The following is a 6,775-nucleotide window of genomic DNA, read 5'->3' as shown; positions in this document are numbered from 1 at the left end:
GGAACGGCAGCGGCAGCGGAAAAGCCCGATCTGAGTAAGCCTACTTGTCCGAATGAAAACTAGTTAGAATCAATTCGACATCGGTTAGGCTTCTTGATGTCAGTTGTGACAACTGTCAAACTTTCCGTTTCCGTTCCGCTTCCGCCCACATTGCGTTTGGGCCTTAACTGATGATATGACTACAGTCCTTAAATTTAATCTACGGCTTAAAGTCTGTTAAATTTTGATCGATCAATTATTAATCCAGCATCCAGGATCAAAAGGAATTGTTAAAATTCTGAGCTTTCAGTTGAGAACTTTTTCAAAATCCTGGTCTTAGAAAACTTTTCAAGATTATGGGGCTGGATTCAACATTCTATGAGAACTTTTACGCAATATGCGAACGCGCCTCCGCTGTCGGCAGAACCCCATCGGAACACACCGCCACTGGTACGATTCGGTGGAATGGATAGCCGTCAAAAAGCGAAGCGTGCTTACATTTTCTTTATTATTTTATGCAGTTAAAAACTAATCTAAAAGCTAGTCGGAGCTTAAATAGTGAATTTAATTAGTTAGTTAGCTGGTTAGCATAAGTGATTTAGTGATTTATCAAGGTAAATGAATTTAAAAAGATATTTATTGCTGTTTATTAGTTCGTTCAAAATTTAACCTGAAACTTACACTATGGCACAGATTTTGCCGTATTACTTAAAACCATTAGTTGGAGGTCAAAGGTCAGGGCAGAATCGTTAGTTCAAGGATCCCCAAACAACTACTACCGTACAAGACAGCTTTCCGGACGTTGTGGAAATAAAAGGAAAACACTAAACGTAAGTCACAGAACACATCTAACAGTAGTAGTAGTTATGCTTAAAACTGATGAAAATTTAACCTACAGGGAAAATTTAACAACTGTTAATAAAGTTCGTTAAGTTTACGGAAATTTGTTTACCGCCTCTTGTTGTCGCTTACGGGAACAAGAACTATTTGAGGTTTGTATCAAAATTTTAGTTTTTTTGTGACGGCCGGAAATAATTACCACAACAGGTTACACTTTATAACTATTTATTCATTTATCTAATAATACTTCTTCAAGCATAAGGCGCATTATCCACAGGACTGCAACGCCTGTCATCAGCGAACAACTCGAGTGATGCCAAATTTCTCTGGTGCTCTGGTGCTCTGGTGCTCTGGTGCTCTGGTGCTCTGGTGCTCTGGTGCTCTGGTGATAATTTGACAGCGCCTCCTTTTCCTATGATTAGACTTGGTAATAGAGCTAATAAACTATAGAGGAAGAATAGCGATGCCGTCGCTGTACAAACATCTTTTCCTTACATCTAATAGGCCTTTTTAATTCACCACCAACGTAGAGCGCGCCGAGAAGAAACGTCAACCAAACCATTTGTTTACATCAGAATAAGTATTTTCCCCAACGCAAATTACTGCATTTTTCATTCAAAATCTTGCCAATTTCCATCGGTAATTGTCTTATTGTACGATTTTCCACAAATCTGAACTGATTTGCACCTTAACTATTCACACACAAGAAATCCGGAAGATCATAACCACTAAGGCACTTTTTTAATTTTCCATTTTTCTCAACAAAAATATTCCTGGACACTAGCAGGATCCTTGCAAAAACGATACAGAATTAAATTTTTCAACTGAAAATCAAGTGTTGGAGCATCTCAGATGAATCAATTTATCAGGAAAAGTAAAAAAGTGTTCCGCTTCCTATGTCTCAAGGAAAAAAATTCTGCTCACAACACTCTTTTTGACGTTCTCCTATTCACCACCAGAGGTTGAATCGAACGTTTAGTTTATATTAAAAAGGCCTATAGGGACACAACTGTCAAATCGAGAAAAAACTATGCAGTTTGACAGTTCTGTACCCGGTATTATTCAACATCAAAGGGAACACCAGCGCTATTCTTCTTCTATATTATATTTGTTAGCTCTATTGGCTTGGTACATGTCGCGCCGCGTTGCGGAAAATAGATAGAGTTTTCTAGATAATGGTAATGGAAAGCATGATTCACGCAAATTGTGTTCGTCAATTCGAAAACAACTAAATCAGATTACATTTGTTGCCACCTTGCCGTATTTAATGTTACATGGTTGGAGCCGAGGGGGACGACTCTATCTACGATGCAGAAAAGATTGTGTTTTGCTGTGGCTAGCTGCGCGTACGCTGAGTAGATAGAAAGAAGATTGATGACGATTCTGAAGATTTCCTGCAAACAGATGATGCGCGATGCAAGTAGATGCGACAAATGAAAGAAGATTTTTCGAAGATTGATTCGCAGTATGAGATTTGTTGATCATCTAAACTTGAGATTTAGATGTTTCGCCCCCCTCCGTTGGAGCTTAACTTTGTTATGGATCACCAGCGCTGCTGATTTTTTTCGGCAGTTTCAAGAACTGGATCGCATTGCAGGGTTGGCATCATTGCATGGCGAGAGAAAATTATTGAAAGGACTCAACTTGCGGGAAAACATGGAATGTACGAAAGCAGGTGTACGTGAGCAAGGTAGTGTTATGAGAGGTATGTACTACTATAGCAAGGTTAATATAACGGTATAATACGTATATTTCATTTTTTTTTTAAATTAAGAAGCAGCTTTAAAAAATCCGACAAATATTACTAAATTTTTCGTTTGATTCCGCGAAATTCTGCCACCAAAGTAAAGTATCGTGTTACTTTTTTCGGAAATTTCTTTTCGTTCATTTCGCGGAATATGTGAGCTGAAAATAATTCCGTTTCGTCGTACTTTCAAATATGCAAATTTACTTTATTTTAAGTGAATTAACCGACGATAAAATAAAGCTATTTGAGTTTCCACCCCTTTACCACAGCCAAAGGTACACCACCATTGCTGGAACACCTACCCTAGTCTAGCACACTTCACTGCATTTGCTCGTCAAAAGGTGGCCACTTTGTTATGGGTAGGAGGGGGGTGGGGGGAGAGAGTGCACCAGAGCATCACATTTCAATAAGCAGCGTGGAGTTTCAATGTTGAGAAATAATTAGACAAACTTTTTTTTTCTATCATCGATGCTCGTTCTGCTGGTCGTAAATTGTCACGATGGACCCCTCGACGCTAACGAGGGTATGCTTCGTTAAGCTCTCGAAGCTAAACGGTAATTGGATTATGACGGCTAAGTGAAAGTTGTCGAAAAGTTATCACTATTCAGTGAACCGTTTGTATGGGGGCAGAACTGATGATGCAAGTTTGCCTTCCACTGTCCTGGCAGTAGCCAGTAGGTGAACTATATTTATTTAATTAATAATGAAGTTGTTTTTTCGTCAAAATGGGCTGGATCAAAATTGAACGGGACGTGGGGGTGTCCCGATCAATTTGAATGGTTTCGATATTATGCTTGACGGCAGCAGTGTGGGTCAGCTTTTTATTTGTCATCGCCACAACAAGCACTAATCGCTTTTGTCAACCGTCGTCATGGTTGTGGTTTTGTTACATGTTACATGTCCGTCCCTGCCACTGGCAGCGAAGTTGGGAGATGCCATGTGATGGGTGGAAGAGTGGGAAGAGCTACCGGCCTCCAATGTACTTTTATGAAATTGCTTTGAGCCTATAAATATAAATTTTTTTCATTGAGGTCTCCATTGTTACATCCAATTTCACTTTATTGTGTTTAAATCTCATTGTTGCATACTTACTACTGTAAACATTGAAGCTTTAGCAGATAGTGAATGCTGAAACAAATCAATATGTTGTTGATATGGTAAAGATGTGAATGTGGCTCCAGAGACCATTTCAAACGTTTGAATCTGTACAGTGTTGTAAGTCAATCAATTGAACTATTAAAAAAACCTTTCAATCTGCTATATGCAGTCGATTAATATGTTTCTACAAATGTCTAGTATAAGAATGTTATTCCTTGTCTCTCTTTATTAATTTTTGTTTGTCTTGTCACCCACATGTCACCATTGCCGGTCGAACTCCAGCCGAATCTAGAACCGCACTACCGTTCATACTGGCAACAACGCTCTGATGAAACAACAAAACGCCACCCCAAGCTCCTTCCCTGATCATATCCTTCGACAACGTACCCTTCTTACCTTGAGTATTCGGCCTAACTCCTACTAGACATAAGTGAATTTCGTTACAAACAATGAATTATCGGCTCCGCAAAGCTAATGCGATTGAGCCTTCCAAATAAATGAACTAGATAAAAAAGAAAACTATGTCAATATGTAGAGAAAATGGATGTAATGTCGGCCTAAATGTCCCTAATTTGGGCCCATGCATAAATTCAGCAATCGACTAAATTTTCAATAACGACCAAAAATATTCATTAGTACCGTCCCAATGACGCATTCATCTAGATAAAATTGATAAATAGCATATTTTTAGCGATGAGCCCAGTCTTAGATCCATAGGCCAACATTAGAGCCATTTCCCCTATATGTTACCATTAAATCAGCATCATTGTTCCCTAATGATGATTATAGCGTTTTATCCAATAGATATTGGGAAGTTTTATTCGAATCTGTGTGCGAATGTCAGATTCGTACTAAGATGCGTCAAACGTGTCAGTGAACATTTGGCAGTGTTCACTCGGCTGTCGACAGAAACAGGCCACTCTCGATGTGTGTTACGTGATCGTCTGTTTACTTGACATCAACCATTGTGTGGTCCTCCTCATTGTTCTTCATCATCAGTTCTTTCGGTCGATTCATCGTCGGCTTATAAAAGCAACCATTTCGTGATAAGCATGGACCCAAAGGGTAAGGACCTCCTTCACGCGATTTTTTTTTTTTTTGGTTCACCTAGCTGTTTTTTAGTGTACCTGGTGCACCCGGTACTAGAGCAAAAGACAGCAATTTCTACCAGAACAGGTGTCAAAAGTGACACAGACAGCACAACTGCCAGCAAAAGCGCCAGCAAAAAAAAGCGCGGTAACCGCTGCCGTGGCAGTCAGATTGAGGTGTGTCATATCCCTTAGCACGTTTCTTTTTGTTTCGCCATTTTGAGATTTGAACTCGTGACTTTGGCGTGAGAGGCATGGATGCTAACAAAAAAAGCGGAACTAGTTAAAATAGTTAATTATCTAATCTAATAGTTCATTAGCTCCAGGGCCCTTGAACATCATAGATTTGGATTGTCCCCAGGAGGATTGTCCGCAGGAGGATTGTTCGAAGAACGATTGTACCCAGGAAGATTGTTCGAATAAGGATTGTCCGCAGGAAGATTGTTCAAAGGAGGATTGTCGACAGGAAGTTTGCTCGGGAGAAGGTTGTTCGAAGGATTGTTAGGAGGATTGTTCGGAGGAGGATTGTCCGCAAGAAGATTGTTCGGGAGAAGATTGTACTAAGGAGAATTGTCCGCAGGAAGATTGTTCGGAGGAGGATTGGTTCGAAGGAGGATTATCAGCAGGATTGTCCGCAGGAATATTGTCCGCAGGAATATTGTCCGCAGGAATATTGTCCGCTACCGACGAGTCGAGGAGAAAGATTATTCGGAGGAAGAGGATTGTCCGCGGGAGGATTGTTCGAAAGAGGATTGTTCGAAGAAGGATTGCCCGCAGGAGAATTGTCCGCAGGAAGATTGTAGACAGGAAGATTGTTTGGAGGAGGATTGTTCGAAGGAGGATTGTCCGCAGGAAGATTGTTCAGAAGAAGATTGTCCACAGGACGATTGTCCGCAGGAAGATAGTTTGGAAGAGGATTGTCCTTAGGAGGATTGTCCACAGGAAGATTGTTCGAAAGAGGGTTGTCCGCAGAAGGATTGTTCGAAAGAGGATTGTCCACACGAAGATTATTTGGAGGAAGAGAATTGTCCGCAGCAGTGATGGAAAAGTTCATCAAAGTTCCCTATGACTCGCGAGCTTTTCCCTTGGTGAACTTCATGAAATATCGCGAACTTTTCCAACACTGGTCCACAGGAAGATTGATCAGAGGAAGATTGTCCACTGGACGATTGTCCGCAGGAAGATAGTTCCAGGAAAGATCTTCAGAGACAATCAATGACGTTCAAGGAAAACGTTGGGGAACGACACTCATCCTGATGCATGTTGCTTCAAAAAAGATATGGCAACACTGTGACGGCATGCGAGCGGAATTGAAAGAATTTTCGGGATAGACAGAAGGATCAACAGGGATATTCAGGATATACTGAAAAATAGACAAAAAATCGAATAAGGATGTCTGGAGAAAAAAAGTTCTGACTGATGTTCTGGATATATAAGCAGAATTTTATGGATAAATTTGATGGGGATATAGGATGCATCCGAATGTATCGTTCCCCCTGGAACATATAAAGAGCTTCAGAGTTCCGGATAATCTTCTTCCTCCACGTACTCCTTGACTCGTCGGTAGCAGACAATTCTCCTTCAAACAATCCTCATGCGGACAATCCTCCTTTGAACAATCTTCCCGCGGACAATCATCTGACTGGCGGGATCTGGTCCATTCGGTCCTCGCTACACAAGGATCGTACCTGGGTCCGCCTTGCTTGATTTCTAGTTGGACCCCCAACAATTAAATGATAAAACTGATTCCATTTTGATCAACATCAACAATGACATTAATCCTAGCTCTGAAGTTCAGGTTAGGAAATAAGTTAGGTTAAAACAAAACGTCAGCTATTGTTGGTAAACAAACCGACAGCATTGTTGACAGCATTCCCCCATGCACTCAAAAATATAACTACCCACAAATCTAAAAAACCTACTACTGCTTGCACTTCCATTCTATTACCGAGAACCATGATTTTTCGATAAATTCCTTCCACGCTATTGGTCCTGACCTTTGGGTCCATAGTGATAAGTGTGT

Source organism: Ochlerotatus camptorhynchus, unplaced genomic scaffold (genome assembly GCF_037179485.1).
Source record: "Ochlerotatus camptorhynchus isolate MF236.1 unplaced genomic scaffold, CSIRO-AGI_Acam_v1.1 ptg000248l, whole genome shotgun sequence".
Taxonomy (NCBI): domain Eukaryota; kingdom Metazoa; phylum Arthropoda; class Insecta; order Diptera; family Culicidae; genus Ochlerotatus; species Ochlerotatus camptorhynchus.
This window is presented reverse-complemented; position numbering follows the sequence as displayed.